General features: G+C 43.3%; 1 long non-coding RNA gene across 4 annotated transcripts in view; it reads left to right on the plus strand.

Moving 5' to 3' along the window:
- Positions 1-23680, plus strand: part of LOC137528867 (uncharacterized) — a 214717-nt gene that overhangs the window by 10027 nt on the left and 181010 nt on the right. For 2 of the 4 annotated variants that reach the window (XR_011023489.1, XR_011023486.1), the window contains exon 2: positions 7075-7132. This is a non-coding gene — a long non-coding RNA (uncharacterized lncRNA). Of the gene's footprint in view, positions 1-138; positions 292-3816; positions 3888-7074; positions 7133-23680 lie in introns of those variants that run through there. The other 2 variants (XR_011023488.1, XR_011023487.1) reach the window with 2 other exon arrangements.

Here is a 23680-nt window from a genome sequence, read left to right on the forward strand (position 1 = left end):
GATTTGGCTCGTTCGTCGTTTGCCTTAATAGTCGGTGGTTCGTTTTTTGTAACGATCGTCGTTGGTAAAGATCGGGGAACGATCGTTACAAACGACTATAGTCGCATGTGTGTACGCACCTTTAGATGTAATGAAGGAGAGATATTAGCTGAGGTACTTTGGTCTCTGCCATCTCCTATACTTGCCTCTTGATTGGGAAACAGATCTCACCTGAGACTCTGGAGAATGGTTTAGGCTTGAAGGAAAGTAGAGTCTGCCTCATAATTAAGGAGAAGTGAAAACTATAGAGAGGTGAGGAAGCCTAATTTACTAATAATCAGGAGCCTTTTGCTTTAGCAAAGCATCTATATGTAAAATTGCACTGAGGGCTGGTTTACACTGTGAGCGATTGCGCTCAGTTTGCCGATCCACAAAGCACTAGAGCCCTGTCACCCTATGAGGGTGTTCTCACAGCACTGTTCTGATTTGCTCTAAACATAGCAAATTGCGGTACTTATCCGTTAGCCGGGCGCATCCGGCAGGTGGCGCTGTTGTAGCGAATTTCATTCATGCTTAGTTAACGTTGTGCTGTGTGAATGGAAGCGCCGCAGGTGGCGCTAATTACATTGATACGGCACATAACAATAACAGTGTTAATGGGAACTAATATGTATTTCAAGTGGCCGGAACTGTTACTTAATGCAATTAAAATGAAGGCGGCGGCAATTTAACAGATGAAGCCGCCGCCTTCGTCTGTTCTTCGTCTTCTTCTCCCACTTTGCCCTCCTCTGGCTTCTATACAATGCTGGCAGCCTGCGGGGACATGCGTCTCCCCCCAGAGTCGTTCGTCGCGGAAGGGAATCCTGTTTGTTTTCTTGCGACGAACGACTCTGGGGGGAGACGCATGTCCCCCCAGCTGCCAGCATTGTATAAAAGCCAGAGGAGGGCAAAGGGGGAGAAGAAGACGAAGAACAGACGAAGGCGGCGGCTTCATCTGTTACATTGCCGCCGCCTTCATTTTAATTGCATTAACCACCCTGGCGTTCTGATTAAATCGCCAGGGTGGCTGCGGGAGGGTTTTTTTTAAATTAAAAAAAAAACTATTTCATGCAGCCAACTGAAAGTTGGCTGCATGAAAGCCCACTAGAGGGCGCTCCGGAGGCAAGGAATAACACGGAAGGCCGCAATGAGCGGCCCTCCGTGTTTCGCTTCCCTCGTCGCCATGGCGACGAGCGGAGTGACGTCATGGACGTCAGCCGACGTCCTGACGTCAGCCGCCTCCGATCCAGCCCTTAGCGCTGGCCGGAACTGTTTGTTCCGGCTACGCTGGGCTCGGGCGGCTGGGGGGACCCTCTTTCGCCGCTGCACGCGGCGGATCGCCGCGCTGCAGCGGCGATCAGGCAGCACACGCGGCTGGCAAAGTGCCGGCTGCGTGTGCTGCTTTTTATTTGGTGGAAATCGGCCCAGCAGGGCCTGAGCGGCAGCCTCTGGCGGTGTAGGACGAGCTGAGCTCGTCCAGACCGCTCAGCAGGTTAAGTAACAGTTCCGGCCACTTGAAATACATATTAGTTCCCATTAACACTGTTATTGTTATGTGCCGTATCAATGTAATTAGCGCCACCTGCGGCGCTTCCATTCACACAGCACTACGTTAACTAAGCATGAATGAAATTCGCTACAACAGCGCCACCTGCCGGATGCGCCCGGCTAACGGATAAGTACCCAAATTGCAATCACAATCGGCCTAGGAATGGCTGCACACAGCACTGGCGTGATTTAAAAGCGCTGGAGCGCTTTTTAGTGGGTTCCAGCCCTTTCAGTGCGTATGCAGCCTGGACTTGGTTTAGGGCTCATACATGTGGATGTACCGCAGCCCAGGAACCCATCAGCTGCCTCTGGGTACAATAGTGATTCGGGACTGTTCCTGGTAGTACAAACTGCTGTTCATTCTTGGTGCCTATTTGCTGTTGCTGCAACTGGCAATCTTATTCTGTTGCATGAAGGAAGTATCCCATAGGCTTTGACACGGCTCAATTGTTATAACAAAATTGAGTGTCGGCGCTACCTAAACACTGATCATACGTAGGTGTCGCATTCACGATTTCCTTGGCAGAGGATCAGCAGGACAGCCAGGCAATGTGCATTACAAGGAAATAAACATGTCAGCCTCCATATCCCTCTAACTTGGGTTCCCTAAGCCATTCCTTAGCTTAAAGGGTTCTGTGGAGTCCTTCATTAAACATAAACAGACACTTACCTGGGGCTGCTATCAGCCCTCCTGTAGCTGTAATATCCTGCGCCATCCTCCTCTGAACACTCGTTCCCCACCGCCGGTCCCGGTCTAATTATGCGTGTAAAGGTGTGTACCCACGCACGACAACAGCCAACGACGGGTCCGTCGTCACCTTCCACTGGGTGGGTTTTCAGCAGACTGTACAGCGTGTGTACAGTCTGTCGGCGGACTTATAAGGCTGTTTCTGAGCGATCCACCGGGTGGATCGTTCAGGAACAGCCTTATCAGTCCGCCGACAGACTGTACACACGCACTACAGTCTGCTGAAAACCTGCCCAGCGGGAGGTGCCGACGGATCCGTCGTTGGCTGCTGTCGTACGTGTGTACGCACCTTAATGCGTCTCCGCGGCCGCGTGCGCGTCTTCGGGAGCTTACTGTGCAGGCGCAGTACAAGAAAGCCTCGTACTGCGCCCGCGCAGTAATCTCCCAGAGGCGAGCGGGAGCGCTCATTATTCGTCTTGTTAGACGAATAATTGCCCGGTGCCGGCGTCGTGGAACGAGTGATCGGAGGAGGACGGTGTGGGACATGACAGCTACTGAGGCCTGATAGAAGCACCAGATAAGTGTCTGTTTACGTTTATTAAATGACTCCACAGAACCCCTTTAACCACCTGAGCGGTCTGGACGAGCTCAGCTCGTCCATCACCGCCGGAGGCTGCCGCTCAGGCCCTGCTGGGCCGATTTTCATCAAATAAAAAGCAGCACACGCAGCCGGCACTTTGCCAGCCGCGTGTGCTGCCTGATCGCCGCCGCAGCGCGGCGATCCGCCGCGTGCAGCGGCGAAAGAGGGTCCCCCCAGCCGCCTGAGCCCAGCGTAGCCGGAACAAAAAGTTCCGGCCAGCGCTAAGGGCTGGATCGGAGGCGGCTGACGTCAGGACGTCGGCTGACGTCCATGACGTCACTCCGCTCGTCGCCATGGCGACGAGGTAAGCGAAACACGGAAGGCTGCTCATTGCGGCCTTCCGTGTTACTTCTGGCCGCCGGAGGCGATCAGAAGAACGCATCCGGAGCGCCCTCTAGTGGGCTTTCATGCAGCGAACTTTCAGTTGGCTGCATGAAATAGTTTTTTTTTTTATTGAAAAAAAACCCTCCCGCAGCCGCCCTGGCGATCTTAATAGAACGCCAGGGTGGTTAAGCAAAGAATGACCCATTTGGCACACTCTGATTATGATATACAGGTTAAGGGGCCCATACACTGATCAATTTCAGCCACCGATCGACGGGCAAATCGACCGATTTGATCAAATCGGCTAGAAATCAATGCAGCAGGAACCATGATCGATCAGCCGATCGATCGATTTCCGGCCGATTTTGATTGATGTTCTTGAGCGATCCAGATGGAAAATCTTAGTCGATCGGCTGCTGGCAGCCGATCGATGGCCCATACAGTTGCATTGGATTGAAAGGTGCAATAATGCATTTCTATTGATTTTCAATAGATTTCATTGTGAAATCTATTGGAAATCTGTTCCTAGTGTGTGGTACACATCAGATAGATTCCTGTCAGATTCGACTTGAAAGGCATCTGACAGAAATCTATCTGATGGTCGAATCTGCTGCAAATCTATAAGTGTATGGTCAGCTTTAGTGAAGTGTGAATAAGATCTGGACACAGGTGAGCAGTGCAGGCGCCTAATTACAAGAAGACAGAAGGAAAACACGTTATAGGGTGCGTACACACATCCAAATTTGATTGCCCAATTTTACCACTTCCATGTAGTATAAAGCCCCATCTACACCATACAATTTCTTGTCTGATTCGATTTATTGATTCAATTCAATCCGACATGTCCGATCGGATTCAAATTGAATCGAATCCCGATCGGACATATCAGATTGAATCAAATTGAATCGGACAAAAAATTGTATGGTGTAGATGGGGCTTTAGGACCCATTCACACTTGCTGATCGCAAAACACTAGCGCTTTTGCTAGCGTTTTGCTATGGCGATTTTTTTTTTTTGCGTTGAATGCAAAAAAACACCATTCACACTTGGTGATTTTTTTTTTTAGCGATCGCGTTTAGCGCTTCTATAGCACTGAAACACGATAGCCGGGAAATCGCCTGAAAATGGTGCAGGCTATGCGTTTAGCGGTTTTGGGTGATTTGCAGCGATTAGCACAAATCGCCCAAGTAAGAACGGGCCCATAGGGTTTCATTGCACTATCGCTTTTAAAAAGCGATAGCGTTTAAGCGTTTCGCCAAAATAAAAGCAAAACGCTCAAATGTGAATGGGCCCTGAGAGTTTACGAACACAATCTGTTTATAGTACTCAAAATCTGTTGGCCCTCATACTGCATGGTAGTGGCAAAATTGTTCAAGCAATATTGGATGTGTGTACGCATCAACAGACTATTCAAACAGGGATCAGCACACACTACAGATAGTCATATCGGCAGAGGGTTGTCAGCTTAAATTATACAAACTGGGCTGACCTGCCAATATTTTAAAAAGAGGGTAAAATAAAAAAAAAAATCACTGATAGATTGATTTTGACGGAGGCAAAGTGCACACTTACGGAAAACGCTGTGTTTTTGCTGCTAATGGAAGTCTGTGGGTTGCAGGAAAAAAACACATATAAAAACGCATATGCGTTTTGTATGCGTGCGTTTTTTAAAAAACGCTGGTTTTGTTGCATAATAAGCAAAAACGTACATAATGAAAGTCAATGGAAATGCAATGGTATACGGTTTTCAGGTGTTTCAGGTGTTTTTTTTTTTTTTGTTTTTTTTTTTGATGATGAATTTCCGCCTCCTGTTGTCTTCCAAGTGATTTGCCTAGAACTCCCTGTAAAAATGTGTATATGCAAATGCATTAAAATGCATGCAAAACACTTGAAAAACGCATCTGCGGTAAAAAACCGCTAATGCAAATGCACCAAAAACACAGCAAAAAATGCACCCACAAAAAGACCTTTCACGTTATGTTATGTGTGCACCTACCCAGAGGGCATAGCGTGGCCCCTATTATGGCCCCTATTCAGTTAAAGGACACCTAAAGTGAGAGGGATATGGAGGCTGCCATGTTTATTTCCTTTTAAACAATACCAGTTGCCTGGCTGTCCTGCTGATCCTCTGCCTCTAATACTTTTAGCTACAGACCGAAAACAAGCATGCAGCAGATCGGATGTTTCTGACATTATTATCAGATCTGACAAGATTAGCTGCCTGCTTGCTTCTGGGGTATTCAGACACTACTGCAGCCAAATAGATCAGTAGGGCTGCCAGACAACTGGTATTGTTTAACAGGAAATAAATATGGCAGCCTCCATATCCCTCTCACTTCAGTTGTCCTTTAACTTTTCTCCTCAGTTTTGTTCTAAGAGATTTTTTTTTTTTTACCTTTTGTACAAAATAACTTTAGGCTTTGTTCCCATTAGCAAACCGCTGACGGCCGTGCGTTCGGAACGCAACGCATAAGAAGGCTCTCCATTTGCGTTTGTATGCGTTGCGTGGCTGATCCCATTCACTGAAAGTTAATGGGACAGCCGCACATTTTGGGAAAAAATGCGTGCAGCATGCGTTCCCGGACCGCACAGGTCTGGAACGCATGCAGTGTGAACATCAGACAGTGCAGTTTATACACTGCCTGATGCCGTGCGTGTCGGCCTCCTGCACGCGTTCCCGAAACGCGGATGGGAACGCGTGCAAAGTGAACGGGCCTTATAGTACCTAACAACTGAAAAAGTACCAAAATAGTTAAAGGACAACTGTAGTGAGGCCTTGTTCACTTTACACCCGTTGCCGTCCGTATTTCGGGAACGCGTGCGGGAGGCAGACACGCAAGGCATCAGAAGTGCATAGACTGCACTGTCTGATGTTCACACTGCATGCGTTGCGGAACAGTGCGGTCCACAAACGCATGCTGCACCTATTTTTTTTGCCCAAACGCATGGCTGTCTCATTCACTACAGTAAATGGGAATCAACCACGCAACACATGCAAATGCAGATGGCGTACTGCGTTCCCATCGCACGGCCATCTGCTATGCTAATGTGAACAGGGCCTGAGAAGTATATGGAGGCTACCATATATATTTTCTGTTAATACCAGGACCTGGCAGCCCTGCTGATCCATTTGGCTGCAGTAGTGTCTGAATAACACCAGAAACAAGCATGCAGCTATTCTTGTTAGATCTGACAATAATGTCAGAAACACCTGATCCGCTGCATGCTTGTTCAGGGTCCATGGCTAAATGTAATAGATGCAGAGGATCAACAGGATAGCCAGACAACTGGGATTGCTTAAAAGGAAATAAATATGGAAGTCTTTGCATACCTCTCGCTACAGTTGTCTTTTAATTGCTAATGACTTAGGCCTGGTGCACACCAGAGGAGTTTTTCTGAGCGTTTTGAGTTTTTAAATCTGCTGCTAATGTTATCCTCTGTGTATGTGCACACTGGAGCAATGAGGTTTTGTAAAAAAAACCCATAGCATTACATTGGGAAGAGCTTTTGAAACCTCTAAAAGCTCTTCCCAATGTAATGCTATGGGTTTTTTTACAAAACCTCATTGCTCCAGTGTGCACAGACACATAGGATAACATTAGCAGCAGATTTAAAAACTCAAAACGCTCAGAAAAACTCCTCTGGTGTGCACCAGGCCTAAAAAGGTATTTTATTGATACATCACTGTGGATAAATAATAGTTAATATAATAGGGGACACATGTCTTGCTTTTTTATCCACAACTCCTAAAATAATTTTTTTTTTTTTGACTTTTGTACAGGATTCATATTTACACTGTTTCTGTCTTTTCATATCTCCTGTTCTCAAATGTGTACTGTTTGTTTCTTTAACTCAGAAGCTGATGCAGCACTACAGTGTACATACATACATGACAGAATTTCTCCAGGATAATAGTGAGTACCTTACCCATTACTTTGCCTTATATTTCCACACACACATTATGTCGCCTTCTATTTCCACTGTACAATAAGCTAATAAACTCTTCACAAGTCTTGGAATAGACTGTTATTCAGTGTACATGTCATAAAGGAGCCTACAAAAAAAGGAATCCAGATATTGCCACTAGTAGAATATCTGTTAAATTACCAATATTCTACTACTTAAAGGGACCCTGAGCAGACAATAATAATGAAATTGGTACTTACCTGGGGCTTCCTCCAGTCCACTGTAGGCCACAAGGTCAGTCCTCCTGGCTCCTCTCCCAGTTCCGCTGGCTGCTCCGTTACCGGCGACTTTCAGACTGAAGGTCAGCTAACCATCGTTGCTGCACCAATGGACTTGACGTGCAGGGATCACCCTTGGAGTCACAGGGAAACTTCTGCAATCATCAAAGGTCCGCACCATCCAGTGTTCAAGTTTCTTTATTTATAGCTCTTAGTAAAAGACATCAATAAAAACAGGTCATGCAGACCTGTTTTTTTATTGATGTCTTTCACTAAGAGCTATAAATAAAGAAACTTGAATACTGGATGGTGCGGACCTTTGATGATTGCTGTCAGACTGAAGGTCGGCAGTACACTTGGAGTCATCACGCCGGCCGCTACGTGTCATCACGCCAGCATAACAGTCCTGCCCATGCGTGGCTTTCTGACTCGGAATCTCGCATGCGCTGGATTGTCACTCCGGCCGGCGTGATGCCGCATAGTGGCTGGTGTGATGACGCGAAGCATCCCCATCCAGAAAAGGTACTGCCGACCTTCAGCTCGAAAGTCGCCAGTACTGTGGGCACCGCCAAAGCCATTAATAACATTGTACTCTATGCCATTTTAACCGCTTGCTGTATGCGCCCTTTTTACCTGCTTCTGTTACTTAATGACCAAAAAATTCACCTAATATCTAAGATTCCAGCGTCTCACAGGGTACAATTTGCAGGGGGACAAAAATTTGCCGGACCTGGCCAGAATATGCAACTGTCAAACCAAAACACTGGCAAGTGCTAATTTGGCAGTTTAGCTGCTGCACATTTCTGGCTCTGATCCAGTTGGAATTTGCATGGTTGGTACATATTTAGGTGATCTCTACCAGTGGGCTCTATCCTCACATAATAGCTGCATTTACAAATATGAGTTTTCAAGAGTTAAAATTGGTTACAGACATGAGATAAAAGACTTTCACTCTTGACTGTGTCTTTTGAGTTTGTTAGATATTCTGTACAGGTGTCTCTTGACTCTGCTAAAGGTGCATATACACATCCAACTTTGATTGGCCAATTTTACCATTCCCATGTAGTATAAGAGCTTACCCTCAGGCCCCTTTCACACCGAGGTGGTGCGGTAATTTCACTGCACCCCACCACCGGGCAATGAAAGTCTATGGAGACTTTGGTACTTCCACTGTACGACGCAACGGAAGTGACGTTTTCGCCGCATCCCCGACACACGTCAAGAACTGTGTTAACACTGGCATTGCGGCGAGTTGCAGCAATCTGCGTCGGCCCGGAAGTCATTTTAATCTATGGCGTCGCGTGGATTCTTAAAAAAATCACCGACGTGACATTACGGCGCGCATGCGCAGAAGTGTATTTTAACAATACGCTCCCATTTACTTCTGCACACAACAGAAGCAGGAAGTGACGGAAAGCGCGCTTGCCATGGGTTCCTGCTTTGCCGGTGGCCAGACAGGAGCACAGTAGCGCATAGTTCCCTGGAGGCCTGCTTTTGACTGTGCAATGCGGTGTGTCAGGCGCCACACTGGTCTGTGGTGTGAAACCAGCCTCATACTACATGGAGGTGGTAAAATTGGCCAGTCATTGGCTAATTAAAATTGAAGGAGTGTACCATGCTTTATACTACATGGAGGTGGTATAATGGGTCAGTGACTGGCCAATCAAGATAGGTGTGTGCCAGGCTTGAGGATGAAAAAAAAAATGGGACTGGTTGGGTTTGTTGGCCAGTGATCTGCAAACTTGGCTCTCCAGCTGTTAAGGAACTACAGGTCCCACAATGCATTGTGGGAGTCTGACAACCACAGTCATGATTCATAAAGGCAAATGCATTGTGGGACTTGTAGTTTCTTAACAGCTGGAGAACCAAGTTTTCAGATCACTATTGTGTCTGTAGAGCTCTGTGTATGCACTGAGCAGGGGAGGACAGCTCTGGCTCAGTCTGGGTCCAATTGCTGCGCTAAACACTCCAGTATGTAAGACAGCGATATTAGTGTTAATGTTCCTTGTTATTAGTAATTATGGGGGATGGGGAGCAGGAGTGGGGCTTCACTAACTGACTGCTAGGAAGATTAACCCTTTACTGCCTGTCACTCCCGTTTTGGATTAAAAAGTGCAGGCTTTGGGGCTGTAAACTTTATTTCTGCTTAAAGCAGTAGGATTAGCCATACTATGCCAGGGAAAACCCCCCATATATAAGTAGATAAATGCTTGATCTACTTACATAACACATGTATTCCACTGTCCACGTTTTAATTTCAGTGAATGTTATATAGTAAATGAAGAGAATGCTGTTCCTGGTGGGAATCATGTCTTTTTGCCCACTGTTTAGGCAAAATCCTGATGTCATTTCTGCCCTTTACTTTTTTTCTTTTCTCCTCCAATCGCTGAGTCACCTCAGCCTTGCTTGTAAACACAAGAGAGCAGGGGAACGTGTTTCAGATAGGCAGCTAGGCAGGGAAATAAAATGGAAGAAGAGAAATATATTATAGATAAAGAGAACCCCCCAGCATGCAACTGTTTGGCACTGACTATTAAAGGGCCAGTGCTCCTTAAGTATGTGATAACTCCAAATCATAAGAGCTGAAAAAGTTTTGAATGCAGGATTAGCATCTTTATTTAATACACTCAGACCAGTTGCTACTTTAATTTTTTATGGTGACACTCCCGCTTTAATGAGTCATTGACTTGGAACAAACATGTTGGCATTGAATGTCAATGTGTGATCTGCATTCTTTTCACAGTCAGTGCTTTGGAAACAGTGAAGTATGGGTAATGATGACCTAGTTCGCCCCCTTTTTATAAAGGAAAATAGAGCACTGTAGCATTATTCACACAATATTCCTGTTTTATGCATCTGTTCCCAACAGTTTCTCTTTGGAAAGGCAGTCACATGACCTCAGTACCTGTGCCAAAGCAATGGAGCGCCAAGCAAAGTGGGAAACTCTCTTTCTGCAAAGAGCCGTCACCTGGCCACGCCCACCTCCTCCCTCTGCTTAGTTCTGTGGAGCACACTGGATAGATAGGGAGCGTCAGCTCTGTATTTACTTAAAAAAGACTGGGTAGTGCCCTTGCAAGATCCTTCCTGACTACTTCCTGTGGGTTATGTTGGGGATTGGGAGAGAAAATTAAACAAATCATAGACTGCTGTAAAAAAAAAACAAAAAAAAAAACAGTGTGACATTGACAAAAGTCAGTATTGCAATCCCAGCCAGTCAGACGATAAAAAAGAATAATTATAAACATGGCTAATGTGAAGTGCAAATTTTATATTCTATGCAATGAGAAAATTGGCTTTAAAGAACAAGCGACACCCATGCTAACCTAGAAATAAAAAAACACATATATAAGTAGATAAATACTACTTCTACTTACATAACAGATGTATTGTGCTATGCATATAATGATTCCTGTGAATTTTATAAAGGAAAAGCAGAAAATCCTATTCTAGGCAGTGGCCATCTTGCCAAGCTAATGCTGACATCATATTCTCCCTGACTCTTGTTTTCCCCCCTCCTTTCTCTTGCTCATTGTGTATTCATTAGCTGCCTTCCTCCCAGAGTCTTTTTTTTTTATTTACACATCCAATCACTGAGTCACCTCAGCCTTGCTTGTAAACACAAGTGATCAGCTAGGCAGGGAAATAAATGGAAGAGGATGAATATATTATAGATAAAAAGAACTCCCAGCATTCAAAAGAACTCCCAGCATTCAACTTTTTGGCACTGTTTGGTACTAGGGCCAGTGCTCCTAAAGTATGTGATAACTCCAAACCATAACAGCAGAAAAAGTTTTGCAAGTTTTGAATGCAGGATTAGCATCTTTATCACTTAATACACTCAGACCAGTTGCTGTTGAAATTTGATTTTTATGGTGACAATACCGCTTTAAAGAGTCCATCCAAATAAAAATAGGACCCACTGAACATAAAACCGCAGCTTACGCAGATGATCTGCTATTTTTCTTAACCCAACCCATCACCTCTCTGCCCAACTTGATGGGGGAATTTGAACATTTTGGTAGGCTATCTTTCTTCAAGATTAATTTTAACAAGTCAGAGGCTATGAATGTAGGTCTGACAGAAGATCAAGTTATACTCATAAAACAAAATTTCCCCTTTAAGTGGAACCCTACTTCTCTTCGCTATTTGGGAACTAACATCACAAGCTCCTTCGAGGAGGTATATCAATTAAACTTTCCCCCAATTTTAGCGACACTGACGGCCGATCTACATCGATGGGAACTACCACAAATATCGTGGCTGGGCAGGATAGCAGTTCTAAAAATGAACATTATGCCAAGGTTGCTGTATCTATTTCAGACTCTGCCTATCGGGATCCCCCTCTCCTTCCTGCAAAAAGCTCAACAGATCTTTAACAGATACGTTTGGAAGGGCAAACCTCCCCGCATTAAAAGGGAAATTTTATATTGCCCCAAGCAGGAGGGTGGACTAGCCGTACCTAATATACAAAGATATTATTATGCCTCAATCCTGACTAGAATAGTCGACTGGAACAGACACGGACAGGATAAGCAGTGGGTGGAATTGGAAAAAGACCTATCAGTTTGCTCACTAATAGACTCCACTTGGATCCCTCAGACTCCACGCTCTGACTGGCAGCTGCCTCCCCTGGCCCGGATCACCCTGAGCACCTTTCATAAGGCCAACACCTCTCTTCACTTAGCGCCTAGCCCATCCCCCTTACTACCGCTTTCAGACAATCCTGACATTGGCCAAGATGGTTTAGAACACCATAGGTCCAGACGGATGCGGGTTGGGAAATTAAAATTCTTGGACATGTGCTCAGGTGGGCACTGGATAACGTTAGTAGAGGCCAGAAAGAAACCAAATTGTGCAACTCTTAGTTGGTGGGAATACCTGCAATACAGACACTACCTGATGTCACAAAATATAACCCCGGCACAAGTGCGCCCATATACTGAGTTTGAGGAACTATGCTCGCTAACTGGTCCAAATAAGAAAACACTCTCAAAAATCTACGGGTTAATAGCAATGTTAGCAATACCAGATTTGCCGTTCTTTCACTCCTGGGAAGCAGACACCGGGACAAAGTTTTCCCGAAGTCAAAGAGCTAAGATATGTACTTTTGTCCATAAGACCTCGCGTACGGTCGGAATGCAGGAGGTGAATTACAAGATACTCTCCTACTGGTACCTCACCCCACTTATATTGAATAAAATCTACCCAAACACAGACGATAAATGCTGGAGATGTGGGACGGAAGTCGGCTCTCTGATACATATCCTTTGGACGTGTTCCAAACTTATAGAATTCTGGCAGAGAATTGAAAGATTAATAAAAGCGGTGACAGATAGGAACACCCCATTTACTCCTGAATTTTACCTCCTGCATCTCAATGACTGGACAATGAAGCAATATAAGAGGTCAGTAGTGCGTCACATTTTAAATGCTGCAAAACGACTAATTGTTAGACACTGGAAGCAGACGGCAGTCCCAGGAGTGAAGGAACTGGTACAGGAAATGGACGAGACTCAATTTATGGAGGATCTTTCACATGCAGCACTGAACAGAAATGAAGTTTACAAAAAAACCTGGTCGTTCTGGACATATTTTAGACACTCAGATGACTTTAGTAAGACCCTGCATGGCTGAAAAGTCAGAGGCATGCTCTGGTCGGAAGGAGGCCCAGAGGTGGAAATGGATACCCGACTCTTGATCATATCTGTTTCTATGGGCACACAATACAAAGGTTTGAGTGGTCCCCAGGGGGCACATCCAGAGGAGGGGGGGAGGGGGGGGCGGGAGAGAGGGGGTTGAGAAGGGAAAAAAAAAAAAAAAAAAACCTTGTGAAAAATGACTGGTACAGTAGTTAGCAATAGATATTGGCTGATGATTAGCTAGGTACTTACGTAAGAGAGAATCATCCGCATTTTGGGCGGGTGGGGGATGCTATGAATTTACGCTCATTGTGCTCTCAAAGTAAACCTAACTGTAATTGATATAGATATCTGTTTATATTCCTCACTTGACGGCTTTGTTGTACAATGTTTGTAACTTTTCGACATGTTATTCCCATTTGCATTTGCATTTTTCACAAATAAAGAGTATAAAAAAAAAAAAAAAAGAGTCCATCCAGTGTATTTTACTTTAATATAAGTAATAGCATCCTTTTTAGTTCCTGAATGTAATTTTGGTGATTGAACTCTTTAAGTACATGGATGGGTATTTTGGGTATGTAACACATATTTTCCTGTTTTGTTTTTGTTTTTTTTTCTTCCATGTTGAACTGATGCCCATAACTGCTTCACTTTCTTAAAAAAGACCCTTCATGATGCCTACCCTTAAAGTAAAATCTGAACTGAAAATTAAAAGTAAAAAAAAAAACATCCACACATCATACTTACCTCCCGTGTAGTCTACTCATCAATCTCTTTCTCCTCTCCTGCGTCCCATTTGTCCACTGTGATCAATGGAATTCTCTGTCCTCCATTTTAAAAATGGCCATTACCCCATAGCAGCTTCCTGGTCAGCACACTGTTAAAATGTAATATCGCCCACTTGTGCCATAGGGAAACAGGGACATTACCGTGCTCATCAGTTGTCCTTTCAGCTATACCTGACAGCAATTGATATATAACTTAAAGTAACTGATATATTTCAGTTCTGACAAATCATGTCAGAACTGGAAGGAATTGTTCTAAGAAGAAATTGGCTAGCTTCTGAGAGGAACTGACGGTGCGGTAAGTATATAATAGTCATTTGCAGGTACATTATGATTTTATTTTAAATAATTTTACTCGGTTTAGGTTCCCTTTAACCTCCTCCCAATGTAAGCACATTCCTGATGCCTAACCCTAGCCTCCCTCTTCATATTAACCCCTTCCCAACCTTGTCTGTTATGGTTATTCCTTCCTGACTTTGCACTCAAAGTGTGTACACACATGTGATAACTGTTGGCTGTAATGGTCCAGCTGATGATCGTTTTGTGTGTACAGCGGCTACCGATCGATCCTACTCGGGTATCAGGCCCCCAATGCCCGTCTGATCACAACATTACTTTCAACCCAACACCTCCTTCTCCCCCTCCGCCTCCCCCATACCTATGTTCCGATCGTCATCCCTCCTCCTTCCTCCATAGGAACAGAACACATCACTAGCCTCAAGGCTAGGGATGTGTCTGTGCAACATCGTTCACCCAGATTGTTGCTTGAGGGATCGTTTCCCAATCCCCGACTGGTGACAATTATCATGTGTGTATGCTGTGCTGTGTCACTGTAATCCCTCTTCCATCCTCCTCCCATTTGGCTTTATTTGGAGAATGTTTACAGTCTGTTTATATGTGTTTTGAGTATTTCTCTCTGCTTTAATTTTAACTGAACACATTTCCTGTACTGGCAACAAAATGTATTCTAGAACACAAAAAGTTTCTAGACTAAAACACTCTTTTTCTCCTTGGATATCTTCGGGCTTATGTTGATGAAAGTATTTCTTGTGTTTCAGCACCAGCATGTGCTGCTCCAGTAAAGGAATGTATACAGTGTGCTGTCAGCATTTGGCTTTGCCCCGTGAGACTGAGAATGACAGCAATTTCTGAATTTGCAATAACCCCCCTCTAATAACTGTTCCCAGATTGCTATTTATAGCGGTATATTGACCTGTGACCCCGTCATTCCTGAGCCCAGCTCTCACATGGTGAAAGTGGGAACCATTTGCCCTAAATGAGGAGAATTTAGCCAGCAATGGCCCTTTCAAAGAGGCATGGAGCTTTTTGGGGTCAGACTCCACGCTGTGCAGTGAGATGAGGGGCTCCACTGTGTACATACATATAACAGAGGTCAGCTGTGAGTGCTGGGATGCTGGTTATTTCTGAGTTGTGACTGATCACTGCATAGTTCCCTTTTTCAGAGGGACAGTCCCGCTTTGGGAGCCAAATCCCTCTGTCAGGACTGATGTACAGACCTATGTAAAATCTATGTATTTTTCTCCTGAAAAATGTTTTAAATTGACTCTAAAATGTATTCTCATCCTTTAAATTAATATAGTTCTTACTTTTAAAATGTTATTGTGAAATAGAATGATGAGCATGAGCAATAGGACCAGCGTGGTTTAAACAATAAAACGCCATCTTTTTGCTTTTGAAGTCTTTGTGATATGCGTGACCAGGGGTGTGGCTGGGCGTGGCTAGAGGTGTGACAGGGGCGTGTCTTAAAGTGCCTCTATTTCTTAACTCAAAAAGTTGGGAGATATGTCATTGCATAATGTCTCATGATGGAGGCCTAATTGTGACTGTATGCTGAAAGGCTAATGGAGATGTTGTAGCCTTGACTGTGCTTTCCATTAGCTGGCTGGTCTCTTGTAGTTTGCAAGTGGTCAATGGCCATTTGTTTTAGTTGTTGTTGATGTTGTTGTTGTTATTATTATTATTCTCTTGTAGTCTGCAAGTGGACATTTGTTTTAGTTGTTGTTGTTAATATAAATATTATTATTATTACTGCTAGCAGGATATGACTTCACAAGGGAGGCTGAATGTGGTGAATTCACCACCTGTCAGCTCATCTCGTGCATTGACAGGATGCTTACTAGCGCTTGGCATGGGCAGTGGAGAGGCAGCCACCGTACTGAGCCACATCTGAGCACAGATGCAACATGATGCTTTTGTTGTTGTCATGCAACCCCACCATGTCTTAAAAACACTGATGTGTGGAGTTACAAACGCCGCAACTTGGCCTCATAAAATTGCTGCCGAAAGATGACCGGCTGACAGAAGGTTGAACTGACAAGTGGATGGCATAAAACTTTGCGATGACAAACTAAAATGTGCAAAAGTATTGCTTTACCACATATGGGCACTAGAGGGCACTTCCCCCTCACCATTTGGAAGAATAAACTGTCACACTGAAGTTGGTGTCAAGGTGGCGTGAATGCACTGCCTGCTGCTGCCCATATAAAAGAGGCCTACAGTATGAAAGGCCGGGTTTACACTACACTGAGAAAAGTGCCATTTCCCAGAATGCACCACAACAGATATGTCAACAGATGCTTTATCAAGAATAAGATCTGTGCAGTCATGTCCATTGCAGTGATGGAGCACAAAGTCCTGTCCTGTCCTGCACGACTGTTCCGATGGAAGTCGGGCATATCATAGATGGCGGTAGTATCTATGACATTGCTGCTACAGCGGACACAGTACAGTACAGAGTACTGAGAATAGTTGGGATTGCACAGCGTTATACATCGGATCTGCTGTGACTGTCCATGGTATGATTCCGTGTAAATGTGAACCTCACCTAAAGGTGCCCATTAACTGTATAATTCTGAGGCCAATCGATCATTTCCGTTTGCCACAGTAATTGATCAGAGATGATCGTCATGCCCATTAACGGCTGGATTTACGATATCCAATCCGATCGGATTGATCCTAATTGGTTAGCAGATATTTGGCCTTTAGTGGACACCACCAATCATATCTGATTGATTGCCGTGGCAATCAGATACTTTTGATCATCCGTAGAATTGGACCGTTAATAGTCACCTTACGGCTCGGTTCACACTGTCCAGAAAAATCTTCAGTTTAGAGGAACGAAACGGAACTGATCCCAACGGATGTGAATGGATCCTATATTAATAGAATCTGTTCGCATAAGTCCGCTTGAAACAGATCTGTTCAGTCTGTTCCGCCAAATGGAACACAAATATAGGGAGTATGCGGTAATTCCGTCGCATACGTTGTGGGTACACCAAGCAGGTAGCGACAGGTAATCGAACTCCCGGATTATTTTTTTTTCTCAGGAATGGTGGATTTTTCGAAAGAGGGACAGTTGGGAGCTATGCTTATGTATTTATATACCCTCAGCATTTTTCACAACATTTTAGAGCACGCTTTCTCAACCTGGAACTCCAGGGTTCCTTAAAGGACCTCTGTCGCCAAAATCTTAAAAATGTAAAATATATGTAAACTCATACAATAAATAAGTATGTTTCTTTCAGAGTAAAATGAGCCATAAAATACTTTTCTCCTATGTTGCTGTCACTTACAGTAGGTAGTAGAAATCTGACAGAACCAACAGGTTTTGGACTAGCCCATCTCCTTCGCGGAGGAAGGGGGGGGGGGGTGTTCACAGGAATTTCTTTATTTTCAAAATGCACTTAGTGAATGGTAGTTGCTCCGTCCAACTGCCAAAAAAATGTACGGTGAGCAGGGAGGCTGGTCAGCATCTTTGTAGAAATCTTTTTCAGGGAGTGTCTTTATAAAGAATAAAGGCCATGCTGAGAATCCCCTATGGAGGGATGGACTTGCCCAAAACCTGTCGGTAATGTCAGATTTCTAATACTTAATGTAAATGCCAGCAACATAGGAGAGAAGTAATTTATGGCTCATTTTACTCAGGAAGAAACATACTTCTTATGTGTATATGTTTTAAGTTTTTCACGACAGTTCCTCTTTAAGTACTCTGCAGGGGTTCCTTGGCATTTTCCCCCATCGTGGGGGAAGTATACTAGAGCACATAATAGGGGGTACTGTAAAAAGAAGCACTAAATGTGGAGGTCAGAATAATAATGAGCACATTAATAAAAAGCACTAGGATAAGGAGACAGTATAATGAGTGTCAGTGTAATAGGAAGTAGTGAAATAAACAGCCTTGCCTACTTTTAACCATTTCTGCTGCCCGGACGTGATGCTCACGTCCAGGCGGCTGCTCTGCTGCGGTGCCGCACTTCGGCGCGCTCCCCTGTGCCTCCGTGCTGTCCCCCGGTAGCCCTGGGATCAGTGAATGGGAACATGGTTCCCGATCACTGATCCGTGTCCCCAGCAGAAAAACCGAAGCGCTCTTGCTAGAGTCTTCAGTCTTTCTGCAAATACAATTTCCCCATCCCCCTTGTGCTTCCAGTTAGCGAGAAGCACAAGGAGAAAAAAAAATAATTTCAAGGTGGCCATCTTGTGGCCAAATAGTAAAACTACATCTACATATTTTTTACATTACAATTTACACATATAATAACATTAAAAATTAACTGTTTATTTCCCACACCAAAATATTACCCAAATAAAATTTTTAATGGAAAAAAAAATTACAATTAAAAAACAAAACAAAAACAAAACATAAATATTTACCTAAGGGTCTGAACTTTTTAAATATGCATTTGAGGGGGGTATACTACAAACATTTTTTAAATTATAAGCTTGTAAATAGTGATATATAGTGACATATTGGCGCCATACATTGTGATAGGGACAAAATTTAACCACCTCCCAACTGAGGGGTTTTACCCCTTCAGCATCCGAGCAATTTTCTCCTTTCAGCGCTCCTTACATTCATTCCCCTATAACTTTATCATTACTTATCACAATGAAATGAACTATATCTTGTTTTTTTCGCCACCAATTAGGCTTTCTTTAGGTGGGACATTATGCCAAGAATTATTTTATTCTAAATGTGTTTTAATGGGAAAATAGGAAAACATTTGGGAAAAAAAACATTATTTTTCAGTTTTCCGCCATTATAGTTTTTAAATAATGCATGCTACTGTCATTAAAATCCATGAAATGTATTTGCCCTTTTGTCCCGGTTATAAAACCATTTAAATTATGTCCCTATCACAATGTTTGGCGCCAATATTTTATTTGGAAATAAAGGTGCATTTTTTCAGTTTTGCGTCCATCCCTAGTTACAAGCCCATAGTTTATAAAGTAACAGTGTTGTACCCTCCTGACATAAATATTCAAAAAGTTCAGTCCCTAAGGTAACTATTTATGTATTTTTTTTAATTGTACATTTTTTTATTTTTTTTTAATTACAAAAAAAAAAATGGGGAGTGTGGGAGGTAACGAGTTAATTTTTTTCTGTATAAGTAATGTATGTGTATGTGAAAAATAGTGTAGGGTGTAGTTTTACTATTTGGCCACAAGATGGCAACAGTAATGCGACCTCCAAGCGTCCTTCCGGACGCTCGGAGGAAGTATAAAGAGGCTGGGATTTTTTTTTTCTTTTACAATGATCGCGCTGCTCAGCGGAAAGCAGCCGATCATTGCTGGGGGCAGAGATCAACGAACGGGAATGTATTTTCCCGTTCATTGATCTCCGGGCGAGCGGGCAGCGGCGTGATTACCAGCGGGAGTGCGAGCAGGAGCGCGGACAGCGGCGGTAGCGGCGGGGGGTGCGTATATCTACGCTCGGGGCGGGGAAGTGAAGTCCAAAGGAGCGTAGATATACTGTACGCGGGCGGGGAACTAGTTAAATGGTGTCATAACCGAGACAAACGTGCAAATTAAATACATAGGTTTTAATTATGGTAGCGCGGATTATTTTAAGGCTATAATGGACGAAAACTGAGAAATGAATTTTTTTCCATTTTTTTCTTCTTATTAATCCTGTTAAAATGCATTTAGAAAAAAATAATTTTTAGCAAAATGTACCACCCAAAGAAAGCCTAATTAGTGGCGGAAAAAAACAAGATATAGATCAATAAATTGTGTTAAGTAGTGATAAAGTTATTAGCGAATGAATGGGAGGTGAAAATAGTTCTGATGCATAAGGTGAAAAATCCCTGCAGGCTGAAATGGTTAAAGACCACGCCTCCTGCAAAATAAATGCATGGGTTCCTTGAGATTAAACAATTGTTTGCAGGGGTTCCTTGAGATCCAAAAGTTATTTGCAGGGTTCCTCCAGGGTAAAAAGGTTGAGAGAGCTGCGTTAAGTCTTATAACGCAGCTTACCACACTGCAATGTTAAGCCTATGGGACGTTCACAGTGTGCTGTTAGCTGGGCATTGTAACATGTAGCATTATGGTAACGCACTGCTGCAGTGCGTTACCTCTAATCATACGTTAGCAGGTACAGGAAAGCATACTTTTCATTGCCTGTATGCCTTACTGTACCTACTGAATGCGATGGTAATGCAACGTTAATCTGCGTTACCACCTTTTGTCGCGTTGCGTTGTAATGCTGCGTTGTGACTTTAACGTCACATTACAACTCCACATCCCACTGTGAATACAGCCTCAGTGACAACTGCTCACAGTTATTTATTTTACTGCCACAGAAAGGTGGCGTTATATTCACACATTTATTATTATTATTACTAATGTTAGGCTTGAATATTCCATATATTGCACTATGTAGTTCTCATACTGACGGCTTTAAAATCAAGGTGAGAATTAATTGACCACAGGCTCTCCATTTCAATAAATAGCATCTAGTCGGAACATTTAATGATGTGACCTGTCATTAACGTGATCACAATTAGTTACGCTTCAGTTCGTTGAGCTCAAATTGCATTCTTTAGATATCCACTAGATGTCCTCAGTCTTACACCAATCTTATAAAGTCTATGGGTGTAGACCACTATCTCGCCTCTAGATGTCCTCAGAGCTGCATAACGCACATTTTATGCTTGAAATTACAGGACAAATACATAAAGTGTCTTTTGATTGACCACTATATAGGAAAAATGTTTGTAACCATTCATTATGCATTTATATAATGCTAGTATTTGTGCAGCATTTTACAGCCTACAGTTCATAATTTATGTCACTAACCATCCCATAAAGAAGCTCTTAATCTAACGTCCCTACCAGAGTCATAGTTTTATATCTGTCATAGTGAAGGACCAGTTTAGGTGGTGGCTAGCCAGTACACCTACCAATATTTATTATTTATTTTATTTATAAAGCACTAACATATTACCCAACGCTACACAATAAATACATACAATGATACAAAAAATGTCAGATGTAACAAGGTTATACAACTTTGGACAAAGTTATCAAAGGCAAACCAGGTACAAAATACATGATTGTGTGAATTTGGGCTGGTTAGGTAGGCCCAGTAATACAAGTACGAGGTCGTCTCAGGAAAGGGGCAGACAATCCTGTAGATTACATTAAGGAAGGGAGCACCCTGCCAAAGGCTTACAATCTAATATGTTTTGGGGTTCTGGGAGGAAACTGGAGTGCCCAAAGGAAACCCACAGAGGAAAAACATCTCCCACACTGATAGTGTCCTGACCAAGGTTCAAATGCTGTAAGATGGGGGTGCTGGTCATCTAGCTACTGTGCTGTACTTTCTAAAGTGTACAAGGCCCTTTAGCTCACTCTCCAATCAACTGTCTGACTTGTGCTATTTGAATGAGTAGGAGAGAGTGAATAAGTTGTCTTTTAAGCAGGAGGATTAGCCATACTATACCAGGGAAAAAACACATATATAAGTAGATAAATACTTGATCTACTTACATAACACGTGTATTGTACTGTCCACATTTTGATTTCAGTGAATTTTATATAGTAAATGAAGAGAAGTCTGTTTCTGGTGGGAACCATGTCTTTTGCCCACAGTTTGAGGATAAATACTGATGTAATTTCTTAACTTTTTTTTCTTTCCCCCCTCCAATCGCTGAGTCACCTAAGACTTGCTTGTACACACAAGTGAGTGGAGGATCATGTTTCAGCTAGGCAGGGAAATAAAGGGAAGAGGAGGAATATATTATAGATAAAAAGAACCCCCCAGCATGCAACTGAATGGCAATGGCTATTAAAGGGCCAGTGCTCCTAAAGTATGTGAGAACTCCAAACCATAACAGCAGAAAAAGTTTTGAATGCAGGATTAGCATCTTTATCACTTAATACACTCAGACCAGATGCTGTTGAAATTAGATTTTTATGGTGACAATCCCGCTTTAAAGGCAAATGAATGGTTGGGTTCTGCCTGAAGGAAACTGCTTATCATTGTTGATTAATATAATCCTGGACCCAAACTGTATTCAATAAAAAAATATTCTTAGATTAAAGGGCAACTGAGGTGAGGAGGTATATGGAGGCTGCCATATTTATTTTCTTTTAAGCAATACCAGTTGCCTGGCAGCCCTGCTGGTCTCTTCCTCTAATACTTGTAGGCAAAGACCCTGAACAAGCATGCAGCAGATCAGGTGTTTCTGACATTGTCAGATCTGACAAGATTAGCTGCATGCTTGTTTCTGGTGTGATTCAGACACTACTACAGCCAAATAGACCAGCAGAGCTACCAGGCAACTGGTATTGTTTGAAAGGAAATACATATGTCAGCCTCCATATTCTTTTCAGTTGTCCTTTTAAGGCCTCTTAATCATTGTAATAAAGCACTTTCCATCAAATGTATAAACATACTTAAAATGTATAAACACTCTGCTAACACTGCAGCAACAATGTGGTTTCAGACCGTATGCTGTTCCTCAATGTGCACACTGTTACTGCGGTTACTTGCTCATTGTTATTAGCATGCTATTTATGCATTTTAAGCTTTTGTTGTAAAGAGATTTTTTAACTTGTAATTTGGATGCTCAATAAAGGAATGTTTTTATTGGAGGCAAGTCCAAGGTTCTGTTAGTTTGGAGCTAACCCTAGGGCAGGGGTAGGGAACCTATGGCTCGGGAGCCAGATGTGGCTCTTTTGATGGCTTCATCTGGCTCACAGACTACTCAGTAGGGGTTGATTCACTAAGCTACACTGCTCAAGCAGCACAGCTTAGTGTGGCAGTGCAAGTAAAATTTTCAAAGTAGGCACACTACTGCTGTAGCATGCACTACTAACTTACCTCCGCTACCCCCAAAATGAACAGCTGCTCCAATTATCCCACTCTGAACCCTGACAGGTCCAGTGACTTTGTAGGATGAGAACCCTGCACTTTGATTGGCCCAATAGGCTGCCTGTCACTTGACAGGCAGCCTATTAGGCCAAAGTGCGGGGATCTCATCCTACAAAGTGAATCGACCCTCAAGTCAGCTAGCTTATTGTACAAGCTGTTAATCGGTATTTCTCCTGTCTGGCTCTCAGGGAAATTGCTGATGTTGCTGAAACCCAAGAGAAGCTGAAGACGTGTTTGACACTTCTGTTGCTGGGCGGATCAACCATATAAACATCACCATGGCAAGAGGGCATGCGCACCGCCCCAGTTTTAAACATATTATATGGCTCTCACGGAAATACATTTTAAAATATGTGGCGTTTATGGCTCTCTCAGCCAAAAAGGTTCCTGACCCCTGCGCTAGGGGTACATCAGAAGGGGGGGGGGGAGGGGCTGGGGGTTGGACTGTAGCAAGTCATAGAAATGCGTATGCTGTCTATTCATACTGCTATCATACAACACTCAAGCTCAAGTATTGATACAACTAAGCTAAGAAAATTGTTGTTGTTTTTTTAAGTATTTGTAAAGTAAATTATATTTGAAAATTGCCTTTCAAAAATACTTGCAGTACCTGATTTAGCTAATAAGCACCTTGAACTAAAGCAACAATTCAACAAAACTGGTGATCTCTCCTTTTACA

The sequence above is a fragment of the Hyperolius riggenbachi genome, chromosome 8, assembly GCF_040937935.1.
Source record: "Hyperolius riggenbachi isolate aHypRig1 chromosome 8, aHypRig1.pri, whole genome shotgun sequence".
NCBI classification, from domain to species: Eukaryota; Metazoa; Chordata; class Amphibia; order Anura; family Hyperoliidae; genus Hyperolius; species Hyperolius riggenbachi.